At 39.5% G+C, this 18,634-nt stretch overlaps 1 protein-coding gene across 1 annotated transcript in view; it reads right to left on the bottom strand.

Moving 5' to 3' along the window:
- The window catches only part of tusc3 (tumor suppressor candidate 3), a 75,135-nt gene that overhangs the window by 48,852 nt on the left and 7,649 nt on the right, over positions 1-18,634 (bottom strand). The gene's annotated exons all lie outside the window — the stretch shown is intronic.

Here is an 18,634-nt window from a genome sequence, read left to right as displayed (position 1 = left end):
GTTGGTGGATGCCAGTTAAATCTAAATTTTAATGGGTTTGACTCCTGGCCTGTTTTGACTAATGGGATCCAAACAAAGAACCTGGAATACAACGAACCTAACCATTATTTACAGGAAAAGAGGCCTGACTTGGCAGTCTATATGTGTGTGTGTATGTACAGAAAAGCCACAGTCCTCGGTTGTGTTCTTGTGTGAATTGTAGGAGTCTGCTGCTGATTAAATCCGGTCCGGCTTAGCTAAAAGGTCAAAACAGAGTCAGCGTCGGAACACAGTGCTAAAAGTAAACACACAGCATACTACATGCACATGCACACACACACACACACACACACCAGCTAGTGCCTTTGCAAGGTTTCTAAAGCTGAAATGCTTATAATAACAAACTCATATGCTAGGGTACGGTAATGATTTAGTGTGGCTCTGTGCCTGTGTGTGTGTGTATGTGTGTATTTGTGTATCCATCACGATTGTGTGAGTGTAAGTTCTCAGCAGGACACAGCAGCATCATCTTTGCCAGACTTGAGCTCTGAACTGATGAGTGATGAAATACTGAGACTGCTGATGAAACACTTGTTGTTTTCCAACCTCTGCTGATCAAACTGTACAGAAAGAAATCTGTACGGGAGGCATCAATTTACAGCATGAAACTTTTTTTTTGGAAACTAGACTGAGCTAAATCTATGCTGAGGGTTTGTCATGCATTTTTCATGAAAGGCTTTTGTCCACCATCTCTGAAACGGATACAGAAACATTTAGAAATGTTTTTTTCTTCCCATTTCTTTAAAACAACTTCCTTACTGTAAATAGTAGTGGGTAATACAGAGACCTTTTAGTTTTGTTGTTGTTTTTTGACGTGGAGAGCAAAAAGCCTGACTGATATTAGATTTCAACTGTGATTTAAGATTGTGCCAGCCAGTGTTGACATTATTTGACAGCTGCCACAGCCATGTCACAGCATGCTCTGCCGGACAACCTGTGTTCCAACACCATTTTCAAAGCATATGACAGTATATATTACTGCATTATATTCTGAAAAAGAAAACATTTCTACATCAATGCATATTTACGATTTATCACTGATATATCTCAGATAGGCCAACATCGGCCGACAGATTTATTGATCCGGCTCTAGTCTGATATACATTTTTATGCTTTGGGTTAATAAAATCGTTCTCCTCGTAGTTTTTTATTAATAGTAATATAAGTGACCTTTGTGTGATGGATGGCTTTTAATCAGCTTTCCTATCCAATCAGAGAGGCAGCTCATCTTGGAAAATGTAAAAAGGATTAACACCCCAGGTGAAACAGAATGAATGAAGCAGCCACACCTGTCTGTAATAGTAATAACAGTACCTAACGGTGATGAATCAGTTTAAATGACAAAGTATATTCTTGGTGCATGTTCTGAAAGTTTTAAAAGTTGTACTTCTTGAGGAGTGGTGACAAAATACCACTTTAAACCATAAAAAAAGGCTTGATGCTGAGCTTGCTCTACTTTGCTGGACAAGTATAACTAACACAGCTGTGCTCATTTTATTGTTTACTTCTAAATGTATTATTAAAATGTATGGCCAACTGAGCAAGCTGAATGTGCCGACATTCTGAACAATTCATACGTCTTGCTCTCAGCTGCCAGCCAAAATATGCATGCAAGTCTCGTTAAGACAAAGGGGCATTTGAAGCGCAGCAGGGGGGAATGGGAGGCTTTTTGTGGTTGTACTCTTTCAAAAATGTCTTCCCATTCTGCTATTAAGTTACACTAGTTATAAAGGGTAACACATGATGGCGTCAGCATCCTACAGGCCTCTCTTTGTACAGTAACTTTCTGTCTCTTCCTCTCCATCCCTCTTTCTACCCAGTACTTCGCTAGTATTGGATCAAGTAGACAGTAGCTAAATAATTTAGCACTGCGTCTTACTCCTACTGCTAATCGGGCACAAAATCTCTCTTTCTCGCTCTCTCTCACCCACACACACAAACACATTAGGTAGGTCATAGGCTTGTCTTCAGACACGAAGCAGAGCTGTAGACTAAATCTCTAAAGTAAACTGCCTGGAGACAAGATCGACAAAGACAAACAAAAAAAAGAAAAAGTGGCAGAGATAAAGAAGAGCATTAGACAGAGAAAGAAAGGCACACAAAAGTATGTAATGTGGTGCCGCTGTACCGCTTGTTCACTTCAGACAATACACACTCCAGCATTAATGGGCCATGCATAACGAGGGATGAGATTCACCAAAAAAGCATAGCACAAAGGAGTGCAACACACACACGCACAGGTGTGCACGTCCAGAGGAGGTACAAAGTGCTTTGTGTACACCTCTGCTTTTTTGTCTTTAATTTATCTACCAAGCCTGTGTGAATTCAGCCCCGAAAGGAGAGCGGTCAGTCCTGGATGCCAATCATACCGGCTATTATGATGCACTGCCTTACACACAGGCACGCACGCACGCATTACACAGTGCTGTAAACATACAGAGGTACCAGTTAGAATATTTGGTATTAGTGCATGCTCTTCAAGTATGAGCTCTTGTTTGTGGTATTGTAAAATGGACAGTCTCATTAAAAATATAAAGGGAAATTTAAAAAATGAATGACTAAAGACACCAAATTTTGCATTATACTACATATTTTCTTCAGTGTATCTGCTAAAACATAAGTGCAACTGATACATTATTTAACATAGGCTCCAATACCACTAATATCCAAATAGTAATTTAAGCCAATATTAACATCAACAGCATTTGTTCACTCTATAGACTGTATATAAATAATGGATGTATGGGCGGAGTCAGCATGAAAATCAGCCATTGGTTTATTGACTGCCTGTTTGAGGCTTGGGCTTTAGCATCTCCTTGGAGTGTCCATTAGTCCAACAAAACGCTGAACAAGACATTTTAAAACGACAAAAAGTAAAAAATAAAAATAAAAAAAGTAATAAGGTGAAAATACAGTGTGAAAGGCTCTATATTATTAGACCAAAACTTTAATTTTTTACTTTATTGACACATGGATACGCATTGCTTTTCTTCTCTTCTGATGATGGCTGGCCTTGTTAGTGACCTGTCAATCAAAGGTAGCCACGCCCCAAATCATACGATTCTTTATCTTCTATTTTCTTCTAAATGGGACCATTATTTACACCAATAACATCAAATTGTCTTGAAGAAGATTTTTCACTAGCAATTGAGACCATAGTATTTTTTCTGAGGTAATGAATCAAGTGAGAAGCCTTTTTAATTTTGTCTTGAAATGAATGGACACAAATGCTTCTGCAGCCGCTGTCAGCGCCCCCTGCTGGGATTTTCGGTAGAATGCAGCTTAAGGCACTTCCTGGTTTGCCTCACTGGTCAGAACCGGAGGTTGCCGCTTGGTTCAAACTAACATTTTTGCCCCGGGTATTCTTTATCTAAAAAGGTACTTCACAAACTCACTCTGTCACTTTTTTAGTGATGTCACATATTTAACAAGACTTTTTAAACTAACAGCTTGAATAGGTGCACATCAAACACATACAAGTGGTTGGCTTGAACTGGTTTTACACAGTGACGTGCTGTGTTGCTCCTTCTGATCTGTCTGTTTACAATCAGTGTCCACTTTTCCCACACTAACCTAATTTGTTATAACCTTGCTATTCAGTAAGTGTGAAAGGTGTAGATTTCAATACATGAGAGTTTACAGCCCTGCACAAAACATTTTCTGTACCACGGTACATGCACCAGAGTATAATTATGAGAATTATAGTGAAAAGCTCAATATTTTATTGCACTACCATACATATGCACATGGTACTTTGAGCCCTGATAAATGATAAATACATTATGCTGAATTTAAATGTACAGGAGGTAAACATGAAGAAAGACTTGAGTCTGCATTACCAGTGAATGGCAAATTAACACAGCATACAGAAGAAGACAAGAAAACTGAAAAAATATGATAAATACTTCTAACAAAAATGTGAAAAGAGGGAATTAGAAATAAAAGACCTGTCACCAGCGACAATAGACCGTCTTAAATAAAAGGTTTGGTTCATTCTTCAGTTGAGATAAACAGCCGCTATTTGAGAGTTCACAGTGATCATCATTGTCCGTATCAAGACAAATGATGCCTGTAAACTACAAAGTACTTAAAAACACTTCTAAGGAGCAATTTATGCACAGAGCTATTTAAATACCTTATGTCAGACCTTCAAGTGACTCCCACACATCGGTGTTATGGCCCCCTGCTTTATTTGAGCCACACACACAAACATGTACGATACATGAGCACTCCAAACAGCCTAAGACCATTAAAAACATTTATTTTCTACCCGACCGAGCACAGAGGGCACTAAAATGAATCACATCTAGTGTGTGTGTGTGTGACCTTGTCTGCGTGCTAATAAGATGCCAAAATAGTGCAGATATTCTGCTTTATCCATCTGATTTTCTATTACGTACTCTATGAAACACACACAACACACACACACACGCACACACACACACAATAGGTCATAGGGTATGCAGCAGACTGTATCAGCACCACTGAACTGTGCTCCAAATCTCTCTCTAGTTCCCCATTTTCTCTCCTCCTCTCATTCTCTTTTCTCATTATGTCAATTTCTACTTATTCTTTGATAGTCTTTGCTCCTATTTCCCCTTTCAATTTCCTATTATCTTCTTTCCAACAACTCTCTCATTTCCACATTTCTTGTATTGCGAAGTCACTACGGAAAGCTGAGAACCACATATCATGGCTAAATAAAGTATAAAAGCCTAAATGAATAAAATTACTTTAAAAGAAAAAGTTCTCGCAAGCAGAGCATCTGCAAATTGAGAGGAGATATGATGAGATATTAAAGGAAAGAGAAAAGCACTCCAAGATGAGAAAAAGGAAAAATAGAAATGAATAGAGAGAAGGGAAGCAAGCGAAGTGAGGAAAAAAATAATGATGAAGGGAGAGAAAATAAGAGACAGGAAGAAGATGACACATGGACTGACTCATGCACTGATGACCACACGCCATAGGTTATAAAGGGCATGATAGAAGACGGTGAATTTGTTAGCCATTTATTTAATCAGTCAGCCCTAAAACTGGACTAATCAGTCCCTCAGCCAGCTGGGTAACCAGTCAGTCACTTAATTTATTTAGTTAGCAATCAGCTAAATTGTAAATCGGAAAGTTGTCAGTCAGTCACTCAAAGAATCGGGGAATTAAGCAGGCACTCAGGTGGTTATTAAGTCCATCAGCTGAGTTACCCAACCAAGTAATTAGTCAACTTAACAACATATTTTAAAAGCTGACCTGCAAGGCAGCCAGAGCAGACACAAATGGACATATCCTGACACATCCCAATCCTCCCTCTTCATTCATTTTTGCACTGCATCTACATAAATAAAACATCTCCGCAGATGCAAAGCCAAATGTTCTCTGGAGATTCAGAGGTTCAGGGTTCAAATCCCCAGGTGGCCATGTCCCACTTGCCAACAATGTGGCAATTTATGCATGTGATTATGTTTTCCAAGTGATTACTGCTTGCACCAGTTGGATCTCGGCCATTACCGCCAGCGTATATGTTTGTAATATCGCCCTACAGTGCCATTAATGTTGCTCCTGTCCCACAGGGCACCTTTTAAGTGCCTTGTAGTTGCTGGATAGGGACAGCCAAGATTTTCCCAGCCAGCCAGGAGTTTGATCTGCGAACCTTCCTCATGAAAAGCTAACAGTATTTATTCAATCCACAATCCCTTGCTCTGAGCGGTCTCAACAGAGGTCTATTGTAAGTGAATGGGTCTCGGCTTTGGCCATCCCGCTTCTATACAGTTTCCTCCAATTCTCCCATTGAAAGAGGGATTACTGGAAATTGGCTTCGTATAACATCGAACAAAGACTCATCTCTCACCCACTCTCTCTCACTCTCTCTCTCTCTCTCTCTCTCGCTCTCTCACTCTCTTACACACACACACACACACACACACAATACTGCCGTTTAAAAAACTAAAAAACCTAAAAGGGTACTGCACGTGAATGTTTGGTAATCACAGTGTTCTTATGATGACTTAGTGACTTTGTGTTAAGTTAAACCAAAAGTATGTATATGCACAATTGAAACTGAGGGCAGAACAAATGAGAAGTGAGAGAAAAACAACATTACTCAGAATTTGGATGTTTATTTATTTTTTACAGGAATAGAAGGGAAGGATTAAATCAAAAGAATTAAATCAAGTGGCCATTTAAGGAACTGTAGTTCCTTAAATGTGCCTTAAATGTGCCATTTAAGGAACTGTAGTTCCTTAAATGGCCACTTGAGGAATTTTTCCGCTGCTTGGTTCCAGCCAGGTTCTGTTTCATCCTTCACACAGCTTCATGCAACACCGGTAGAAGTTCACAAGCAGTTTTTCCAGTCTAGAATGGCCACAATAAGCTGCAGCTACTACACTGTTTGGTTTTCCGACGGAGAGATGACCAACAAAACAATGAAAGAGGATTAGATGTCCAAGCAAAAATGCTTATTCGCGGTTATAAGACTTCCGATTGAAACCCAATTGACCAATACTTATTCTTGTTAAATGTCTTATCATAAGATTATTAACCATTGTGGAAATGTCCTCACGGTGGCCTCTCTAATACCATCACATATTTGGATAGCCTGTCAGAGCCATTGTTTCCATCTCTCACCTCCATTAAATCAAGCCAACATGCACTTTTATTGCCAGCTCCATATCTGTCAGTCCATAATCTGCGAATCCCAGAAATATCATGATTTGTTGGTGGAGGGGTTGGGGTTGAGGATTTGTCAGCTTATCTACCTAATAACAATTATTTGAAATAAATGCATTTTTCCCCCTGTCTTTGTCCACATGTCTCCCTATCCGACACCCTCTAGTGATTTTATTTTATTTTTTATCTTTCCCCCATTAGTGCCAGCAGTTGTGTCTATCTCTGTGATGCTTATAGAATATCTAAAGATTTGTCTGCCTTTTTTTTTGTGCTTACAGATTACAGTTTCCCTCTAAACCTTCCAGGCACATGGTGTGACATTTTAAATCTTCTGTCATTTCCTTTCCCAAGGGCGCCTGTCTAAGTCTTTTGTGTTTGTTGGTTTAGGGTGTCTGCGAGTTTCATCAAGTTAACTTTCTCAGACGGTTTAAATGCCAGTTAGTGGGAGACATAAGAGGAATATTGAAGCTGAAAAAAATGTGAAATTGATAAAAAAAAATGTAAAAAGACATGCTTTGGGTGTTTGTGGCTAGGTTAAACCCTCTAACATTTTAAGACAACTCAACTAAGACTGCCTGCAATGGAATTGTCTAAGCTCTTAGATATGAAAACATTTTTAACGTAAAATGCCTTTTCTTACTATTTCCAGTTTTTATTGTTATATCCATCTCTACAGCCCAAGCAAGACAGTTGTTGTGGAGAAAGGGGAGAGCATTGATCATTCACATTCCCCAAATAAACATATGAGAATATTTTAAAAAACACAGTATGAAGTGGCCAAACTACACCCACAGCAGTAATCCCAGTCATTTGAACAACAAACAAACTATTGAGTGTTATCTATTCTATTTTATCAGTCACAGTGGGATGCATTCACTCTGCTTGACCTCTACTCACCCCTTCTTTCCCCTTTATTTTTCTTTTCTCTGTCTTTGCAGATATCATTTCTCTGGGGAAGCACAGAGCTCCAATTGGGTTATGGGGCATAAGCGCAGTTTGATTTTGTTATAAAGGCATCCCAATAAAAACTGGGGATGAACACACAGGGCAAGGGGCCAGTCCTACTGTAAAAGCAATAGGGTGTCAACTCGAGCACTCAGGGAGCATATGGTCACTATTGTGCTCCCCACAATAATGTCAGGAGATGGAAGGATGGAGGGAGGAGGAAAGTAAATGAAGAAAAATGGGAGGAAAACATAGGGTGAGGTTTAGGGTTAGAAACAAAAGAAAGAAAAGACACAGCAACTATGTCAGCTCAATAAATTGCCATTATCAGTATCAGCCTCATACATATGGGTTAGAAGGGGTCTGCTTAACCCTCTAGTATGTATAGCAGGCTGTTATCGGTTTTTGTTTCTCTTTTAGTTTTGTTAGGTTTAGGCGCTGAAACTACATGGAAGGTTTCCAAAAAACACTACATGGTTCAGATTACGGGGGGACACTCACAAGTCGGGACATTTACATGATAAAAAACAATTACACTTACATGACATAAAAATGTCTTATAAAGTCAGTTTTTGTTTCATACTTTTAGTTTGTCAAGGGAAGCAAAGCTGGCTTACTGGGTTGAAGTTCTGAATTTGAGTGCGCTGTCGCTCCATATACAATTACGACAACCACTATATATATATATATATTTTTATAACAGAATATTGATATTTCAAAACATTTTGACGCAAAATATTACGAAAAAGTTATATAGACATTGCCCACACCTACTACTAACCCTTATCTATGAGGCTGACTAGCACTGATAACGGCCATTCAATCACATGACATGGTTGTAACCAAGAGGACACAAAAAGAGATGACAGTAGTCATAACAATAAATAACCACATTGCAGTTGAGACTGAAATGAAAACTGCACAATGCGGTGACGGAGCACCAACTTGCAGCTGATAATATTGTTTCAGGTTTGTATATTGAATATTTTATGCTGATACCTTAGTTGACTGCAAATCAATGCAAGATTGCTGCAAATTGGTATAACAAATCATATCTAAATTATAAGTTGATGCTAGTTTACCTAGTGGTTACTAGGAAAAAAAATGTTGGACTTTAATGCCTTCACTATTCTTCAAGGTCCAGATCATTACAAACTTGACTTTGAAACATGTTTTACAATGTCCAGTACCAATGTGGAGGAGTCCTTATGCCTGCACACTGTGCAGTGTGTCTTAAGCCTCAGCGGTATATTTGCCTTGGCACCAACAACCTGGACAAGCATCACTATTACATTTCTGTAATGATCCCAAACAAAATGATTTCCTTACTTTTTCCCTTTAGTAGCCACAAGCATGTTATAAAGGCAGAGTGTGATTATCTGGCAAAACGCAAGGAGAAACAAATTTGTGTGTAAATTAGTTTCCTCGAGGATTTACACTCGTCGGGGGGATTTTATGAAAGCTTACCAGCAGTCAACATCAGGTGAAAATTTAATTTAAAAAAAGTGCATCACAGGATTCGAAAAAAGTAATTCAAATTCCTAGAGGGGCCAGGCAGGAAAACATATGCATGGAAGGAAAGTCATAAAGGCTTTTTCTGTCTCGTATAGCAAAATCTGTGGTATCCCTGAGCCGGACACCAGGGAGGCAAAGGTAAGAAAGGCATGTCGTGTTGCTTCTCCACAAGGCTGGTGCAATGGATAGACATTTATGGGATTCATTGATTTAAACCCAGAGAAGTTCATCCTACGAAATGTTCTTAAGTGCAGTAAGTTAATAGACTATAAAAAGTAACTTTTCTAATTCAGTTCAAGGCCAACAATAACACTTTGGAAATCACCAAGAGCATAACCAATGTTATTCTTTTCTGCCCTTGGTAAAGGAAAGGAACAAAACAATCAAAACCAACTTCAGAAAATAAGACTTAAAAAACGTATTTACCAGTTTAAAAACTACTGGGAATCTTTTTAAGAAAATAAGAGAACATAAATGGAGCCCTAGAGATGTGTTGGTTGCAGCAAAGACCCATTCTCTTGAATTTAAAAGGAACATGAAGCCAATATGAGGGCTCCTTTATCTCCCCAACACATGGCTAATTCATCACGATGTAGGGGACATATTGCCATCAAGTCTTTCCATGCCTTATTATCTTTACTTAAGCTCAATCTTGTTTTTACCCTGAAGTGGGCTAAAAAAAAAGAAAAAGAAAAGAAAAACTTTTTACTCTTCAGCAAGAATTATCCACGAGTGGTTTGAGTAATCACACAAACTAAAGGTGCTGCATATTCGGTGCTATGTGCTCATCACACCTCTGTGTGTGCAAAGTGTTAATCTTCAAAAATGTATGTGTGTATTGTGTGATCAAATGATTCAGACATAAAGAGTCCAAATTTTGCATTCAGCTCACTTAGTGATTTTAGCAGCATGGGTCAGCTGTGGGTGGTCTTATGGTTTAATTAAGCACTGCAGAGAAGAGAGAAAAAGAGGCACAGCTTGATGTGCCGCCGCATCCGTTTAATCCATCTTACATCAAATTAGAAAGAAAAATATACTCAAGGACTTCAGTCAAGGATGTCAGAGGCTATGAAAGGCTGTGTGCGTGAGTGAAAGAATAAAAGAGTGTGTTTAAAAGGTTTTTGAGCAATTAAAGGGTATCATTAGCATATGACCCCCTAAAAGTGCACAACAGAGAAATGGAGATGATGGAGACACTAAAAATGGCATGTGAGAAAGATGCAGCAAATTTTGAGGGGATGTTAGTTGACAAATTATTTTACCCACAATGACATACGAGTTTGGAGGAGAGACTCTACTTGTGGAAACATCTCTACCATATATACCATCACATCACCCAACCCTTGACTTGGGCAAGCATTACCTTAATACAACAGTAATTATACATAAGGGGACACTTAAGGTTTGGCTGGTTTATTTCCTGCTTAAAGTAAATATAGTCATCAAAACCTTTACTATTGGTCTACCATGGGTGTCATGTGACTGAAATTACATAAAATATTTTTAAATTTAGAAAAATATAACAAAGAGTGTCCCACATTACCGGAATTCACTATACAAAAAACAGGTAACAAAGGCATTATTCTCAGAGCTTAAGTGGCCTTCAGCAAATAGAGCAACAGCAGCATAAGTTTGTAAAGGTTGGCCTAAGATATGGACATTTTTTCCTCAGCTTTTGTTGTCATAAATATGCAGGGAGGAAAGGTACAAAACAAAACAAAACAAAAACACCAGCTACAGTGAGCTTGTTAGATGAAAACGGGGACGAACTCTAGACAATGTTTGTCCTATCATCCTCTGCTTATGTTATGTTACAGGTTCCCAAGCGTGAGACAATTTATATATGAGAAGCTCACTTTATGAAAATACATTTTGCCACAAAAGCAGACACATTTTCATTTTTCTTTTCTTCGTTTTTAGAAATCATCCCTGCCTTATCGCTGGAGAGCGCTGTCCAATAAAAAACCAAAATGGAAAAAGTTTCCGTCTGTGTACTGTTACATCATTGTTTCCAGGTACACAAGGTAGACTGGCATGGATTCACTTCTGTTGCCAACAGTAATGTTACTGGTGTAATTGGTTAAAAAAAAAAAAGAAGAAAGTTGAGAAGATGAGAAGAGACAGAGAGGCACAAAGGTGGAGACTGCTGGCTTATGTGTAAAGCAAAAGACAGAGACAATGTAAAAGTGAGGGGGTTTGTGCCGAGTAAAGGTCACAAAGTTGAGAGCCTGTCTGACTACCAGGTCAGTTGCCTTCATCTTTTCTGCTTCCCAGGTGTGCTATGTGTCACTACTGTGTGACCTTTAGCTCTGAACCCTCCGTTTAGTTCACCTCTTTTCTCTTTATGCACCTCCAGACTCCGCCACTCTGCCTGTAGTGGTAATTTTTAATGGTCAAACTCAGGGCCAAGCACACAAAGCACGTATAAGCATATTAGAAATACAAGTGTAATTGGCCTAGTATGCTACCTCATTAGCCTTTGGAACTAACACTAGTATTAGTGCCTAATAACTGTGAGCTTAATGTGCTCCTAATTAGCCTTATAAGCCATTCACATTTATTATTTGCTTCTACTTAGGTGAGCATTGAGTCTCTATAGACCTATTACACATGGAGGAATCGCAGCTTTTGAATGCACTTCTGAGGAAAATCTCCCAAAATACCATAAGTACACCTGACTTCCTTGTGCAAAGAAAGACCAACTCCCCACATGGGTCACCTTAAAATAGAAATTTACCCCAAGTAGATATGCTGCCTACAACTATTAGCAGAGTACAGTTTGAGAGATTAGGTGTTTCTTATAAACAATGTTAACATTGCTTATACAGGGACAAATTTAAAGTGCAAGATCGAATTGTGCTTTTTAGCATGATTAATAATCTTACTTTGCACTTTGTATGCATCTATGTTTCACAGTCTTTGATGTGCCTTGCTGTATCCCTTTACAAGTCTTTTTACTGAAGAGTTCACAAGGTAATATATATAAATACATTATCTTACTTGTGTATTTCTTTTTATTCTATTCTCATGCAAACTAATATTTTGTGCCCACGCCTTAAGCTTTTGGTATGACACAAAGTGCTTGATTAGTTCAATGACTCACACAGCTGAGTTTTTCTCTCCCCCACAGAGAGAAAGTATTACTAATTTTAATGTGCAAAAGAAACACTGATTACTCATATAGCTGCCCTAAAATAGAACTTTACCTAAGGCAAATATGATGCCAAAAAATGTGAGTGGATGTTGGAAAAAAAGCAGGGTCAAGCATACGGTTATTTTCCATGAGCATTAAATCGGACATGGAGGATGATGTGTGAAGACTGCCTGTATGGATGTTCATACATATTGTAAAAACTGAGAGCTGAGGGAAGACACTGTAGAACATAACACCCTGTGAACACCTCGCATAATGACCACTAGACACCCTGACGTTTTCTCACAACCTTGGTTTGATAAGCATTTAGACCCGAATGGGCTGGCATACTGACTAAAGAGCTCATTTCACAATGAGCTGGCAATAAAACCACTAGAGAAAAGCTGCTGTCCAGAACCTTTCTTGTTTTATTGTCTGGAAAGCAATGCATGCATTAAAGCTCTACCCCTGTCCAAGTACTCTAAATGCAGCCGTACGGGCGGTGATGACAGCAATGTTACTTCTTCTGTCCCAGCAGACTACAGCTGCCTTACCGCCAACTGCAAAGTGGTGTCAGTCTCACAAGGGAAATGGTGAGCTAGTTGCACTAATCATATCGAGCTCTGAGCTCGACTGGTGAGACTAATTGGCTGGTCAATAATGTGAACAGCTGGGAAGGGGAGTGACCACCAGTTGCTCAGTTGAAACAAGGGGTGCAACAATCAGCACAAATCAAGCTCCTCATTAAAGACATGATCTGTCAGCCATAGTTCAAAGAGCCTCCAGCTTACTTATTTATTTCTAACTACAGTAGAATCAGGCTAGGCTTTGCATTCCAGCTGGGGGTTTGGGATACAAAACGTGTTCAATTTAAACAGATTCCAGTGGTTATATGTAACCAAACTCTACATTCAATTGTATTGTGCCCTGCTCTAAGAAGACAGTGTCTGTCCTCTTGCAGAAAAGCCTGCGAGGAATATGTCTCCAATAATAAAAAAAAGGATAGAAAAGGAAAGAAACTGCAAGAAATGAAGTAACATAGCTGCTAAGCATGTTTCATAGTCCCCCAAAACTGTTAAATTACAAAGTAGGGGTGTTGACTCAATTCTCTTGGGACTCAAATCTTGGAACCCATCAGCGTTGTCGTTCTGACAACGATGTAGGGGGCAAGGGCTGATGTTTCCAGTGTACCCAGTGGATATCTGGATAACGGACATCAAGACATCCTCTTCCATGCACCAGTCATTGTTGACAGTCTGATTAGCAACTTGAGACGCAATAATGAAATTGGAGTTGGGAGAGTTTCATAAGTAGCCAGTTTAGCTACATAAGCTAAGCTACTCGAAAGCTAAATCATCGTCGGAGGATAGCCGATGGGTTACGAGATTGCAATTCAACCAATGTGTGTTTTGCTTTACTCACAGACAGTTTACGAAAGCCTGCTTAAATGCTCCTTGGACCACACACCGAGATCACTTCTCTGATGACTCAAATGATGACAAATGGTGGGCCATGACTACATTTGGATTTCACCGGTTTGATTCAAGCACAAGGATTAGCAACACAAAATGCCTTTCATAACTTAACTCCCCCCACTCTTCTGTAGGAGTGATAAGTGAAGTGATGATAGACTTGTTAAAGGTGTTGAAAAACAACCTTGCCTCTAAATTTGATACTTTAAGCATCCTTACTGAGGTAATGATGTGTGTGCCTGTGTTTATCTGTTGATGATGCTGAGGAGTTTGCAGTGACAGCAAAGCTGCTGATTCCATCACTGCATGAGACTGAGACTGGCAATCTAAAAAAAAATGGCTCTCAGTCATTACGGGGCTTAAAGCTCAAGCTGTGTCAGGGTCTTTCTGGGTGAGTGAAATCAGTAAAGCTATACTTATATGCAAAGGCTTACACTCTTTTTGCCAGAAAAACCTGGATGCAGAGTTGCTGACTAAATGCCAAATCAAATAGGCACCTGTGTAAAAATACTAATGCTGTACTATCTACTGTGGTTACAGTCACTCCAAGGACAACAACTGACTTTTCAAATGAGTTAAAACAGTAAAGACATTACAAGTGTTGAGAAAAAAAAGTGGGGGAGAAAGTGAGAAATTGAGAGGGAGGGAGAAAAAAGCAAGTCTGACACAAAATGGCATTTAGCATTTATCCTGACTACAGCTTTATGCTAAACTGCTCCAGTTCATCATGGTATATTATTGCATGTGTGTGTCAGCGTGTATGCAATAAGTTATTTTTGGGCCATAAATAACCAGAAAGTTAAACAGGCAAGCTTAGGCGGAGTTGCATTTCAAAATAAATCTCAGCAATCAGGCAGAGGAGAATATACACATTTCTAACTTTTTCCTTCAGGACTTTCAATCTCAAATGAATTTCTATACCTTATAATCAGCATGGCCTAGTGGTTGGAGATGCTAGCTCCTTACCACCAGCCACAACATCCTCTTCCTGCTGCTTATACTGCTCTGGGGTCGAACATCTCTCAGGCCTGACTGTGTTTGACTGAGCAAATGAGAAACAGGAGAAGAGCAGGAGAGACCATGGTGATTACTTGACATCCCCTGGAAAAATAAATGCTTTCAAAAGGCTATGTTAACATAATTTAATAATTCATAAGCGGTTCGATTATTTCTAGGTGTAGCTTTACCTAACAAGGACTCACTTGGTCCACAGGAGCACTGTCCTTGGATCAGACAAGGCAAGGCTGGGAAAAAAGAAATTTGCCACTCTAACTTTCTCTCCCCCATTTTTGTCATCTGTACTTACGCTCTCATGACAAGGGTTTTCAATAAGGCGGTTTTATGACAGCCTCTCTACTATGCAGAGAAACACAATGGAAGACACACATTCACAGTTTTTAGCACTGTGTATGGTGTTAACAGGCTTTCCGCCAGTGAAGCAGAAAGACTAAGAGTTTAATAAGACAGAATCATCAGATATCTGTGACAGGCAACATGTACACACAGATCCACTATATGGCTTTTCAATCTAATAGCCTAGCACATAGTGAAGCCTGTGTGTACATGTGTGCATATGTATTAATGTGTATACCTGTGTGTGTGTGTGTGTGTGTGTGTGTGTGTGTGTGTGTGTGTGTGTGTGTGTGTGTGTGTGTGTGTGTGTGTGTGTGTGTATATTCAAGCTTGTGTGTGGCCTGTGAACCATCACAGCGACACAGGTCTGTCTGGGAGGATAACAGTGAGACGTCTTATCAGCCACAAGCCAGACAGACACACAAACACACATTCTCTGACACACATATACACACACACACACATACACAGTAGGATAATATGCCACCTCATATCAGCTATACAGCAAGTTCTGTCACTGTGGAGGGGGTTAGGAGGAGAGACAGCAGCAAGGAGCAAAGAGGGAAGGGAGCAGAGGCATGGAGGACAAGGGGGGGGGGGGGGGGGGGGGGGGGGGTTGAGGGATAAAGAAAGAAAACTGAAAATGGAATGCAATGAGAAATGACAGAGGAGGGAAAGATAAAGAGAAAGGGGGGCAAAGGAGAGAGTACTGTTATGACAACATTTCCCTCCGGAGATGAGGAGTGATGAAGAAAGGCAGGGATGGATGATCAGACGAGAGGTATAACAGCCATTAGCAGTTAGACAGACTTTTCAGAAACTAAAAGGTCTTATTATCTCAGCATTAGTTGTCCTGATTTTGACATGTTTCAGTTCAGTCACACAAAAGTCAATGACTGAGTCAATGTCATGACATACGAGATAGAAGAAATTACAAAGATCCCCATCTTGTTTGCAAGGATTCACATCAGCTGACATCCCAGACAGTTGTACAGCGGTTCATGTGACTGTTGAGAATGCTGTGCATTAGTGTTGGGTAATATGGTGGCTGACAGTCATCGACCACTGAGCCCAGGATTGTGATACAAAAGCCCCACCCCTCATCCACACACAACAAATGTATTTATTCGTGCACAGACTGATTTCACAAGTAGAGCTGTATGCAATCTCAGTCACATCAATGGATATCAAATAGAAGAGAATCTATTCAAACTAATTCAAACATTGTAAATAAACGCACTTATTTATGTATGTATGTAATGCACTCATTTCTGGCGAAATAATTAATACAATTATTATGATTCTTGATGGTGGATATTGCCCCTGTAGTGGGTTTTGTGTCCATATGATTTGATCAGTTTGGATGACTTCGTACAGCATCACCATATGCCAATTTGCTGGACATTAACAAACCCTATGTCCATTGATAATATAACAATATAACAGTATATCCATTACATTTCCATTCCAAAATTGAGTTGGGTCAAGTGTAAAGTGTAAATAAAAACAGAATCCATCAAATTCAGAAATTAGAGTGCATATTTACAAAAACAAAAGATGATCAGTTTGAACATTAAATATCTTGTCTATCAAACATTTTTAATTGATTATACGTCAAACATATTTAGCACAGAATCACACTTTTTGTCCCAACTTTTTAATGCTGTCTGGAGACAAAAAATTAGCCAGGAAGTTACCAGTCAGGCAAGTTAAATACTCTCTCTGTCAAAACATATTCGAAAAAGGCATTGCCACATCCCATTTATTGCACAAAATAAAAATGTCAAGTGAGCGTGAAAAAAATTTGTGCGCAATTATGGTTGAAGCATAAATGTCCATTCAGCTATTTTAATGAGATACTCCCAAATTCACATTAACATACGTGCAAGGTAACACGGCTATTGAAGGGCTTCCTGAATGGTGGTTAAGTGAATGACTGACTGATGACTTATTTAATAAACGTTCTTATTACCTGACTGAGAAAATGAAAGTGAGTCACTGGCTAACTAAGCAAAAGAGAAAAAACATTTCAGAAGGAGCACGTGCTCATACCTCTGATGAATGGCATCGAGAACTTAATGTTCACAACAGCATGGAAACACACTGGACTCCTCTCGTATTTAATATTGCTGGCCAAGAAATTACCCTCAGAAATGTCAGGGAAATGGCAACAATTAGGAGTAAGGGACAAGGAGAGGGAAGAAGAAAGCAAAGAGAATGGGGGAAGGACCCAATGGAGGAGAAAATTAGAGAACAAGGTAAAAGAAAAGAGATATCATTTCACAATATCACCTGATTATAGAAATGTCAAAGGAGTGCACAGAGAAGGGTGTTTGAAGGGATAAACGCAGGGGAGGTGACACAGGAGGGGAAAGGGGTGGACAAGGGGATGGAAAGCGGGAGATGGAAATGCTTTTGCCACTCAGAAAATTTGTTATAGAAGTGTTGGAAAGGGGAGGAAAAAAGGAGGAGGAGAGGGAGGAATAACAGAGGGGGAAAATGACTTGGGAACACAGGCCATCAGTCATTGGGAAAGCAGGCCTGACACTACTGCATCAATAATTCAGATGACTACGGCTAATGAGCGAGATCCAAACAAATCACCCCTGAATTCACTGGGAGAACATTGAAACATTTCACTGCGCAAAATATGGCGCCATTATAGCTGCAGTTTGGGCTGTATTGGCAACACACCTGGGAAAAAGGGCCTGGATACAATATTCATCTCTCTTGAACCCTTGAATCATTCACATTTATTTCCATGAGGTAAAAAGGACAGTGAGAATCAACAAGAGGGAGCATTGGCATAAACACATGCATAAAATGGGGAAACCAATGGAAAAGACCCATTTGGCAAAAAGCTGGAATAAAAACAGACATAAACAACAACTGTGATAAAGTAGGTGGAAGAGGAAAAAGGAAGCTATGAGATGATTTGTCGTCTCTAGGAGAGGAGCGTTGACAGTGGAAACAGCTGGAGTGCAGGAGACACACGGAAATGTAAAACAAACCAAGATAGCACTATTTGGTAGCACTAAGCCTAGATCAGACCCAGTATGGTGTCTGGCATTGGACAGATGACTGTGACTAACACGCACTTACAGAAAACAACTTCCTTCCTTCCCAACTCCACACGCTGACATCGGCACCTACACAGCATGGGACAGTACTGAAACTACAATCCATGTCCTGACACAGCATGATAACAGGCACTCGTTTATACAGCAAGACTGTTTACACATATATCAGCCCTAATATATTCACAGACATCAACAAATTTGTGAACTTTAAGTGTTGGACAATTGTTATTAGAGCTGTTGTTTTTTCTCCTTTGGAAAAAAAATAATACCAACACCATATATACATTCAAAAATGTCTGCATTAATGGGGACAATTAGTCAGGAAAAGCTGTCTTTTCTCACACAAAACCTGCCTGCACTATAAAATCCATGGGCAAAAAACTGCCTAAACTGTGAGCTATGGTTTATTCTAGTTTATTATAGTCAATAGTGCTTAC

This window comes from Centropristis striata, chromosome 1 (genome assembly GCF_030273125.1).
Source record: "Centropristis striata isolate RG_2023a ecotype Rhode Island chromosome 1, C.striata_1.0, whole genome shotgun sequence".
Lineage (NCBI taxonomy): Eukaryota > Metazoa > Chordata > Actinopteri > Perciformes > Serranidae > Centropristis > Centropristis striata.
Note: the sequence above shows the minus strand (reverse complement) of the source record. Positions and strands in the feature narration are given on the sequence as shown.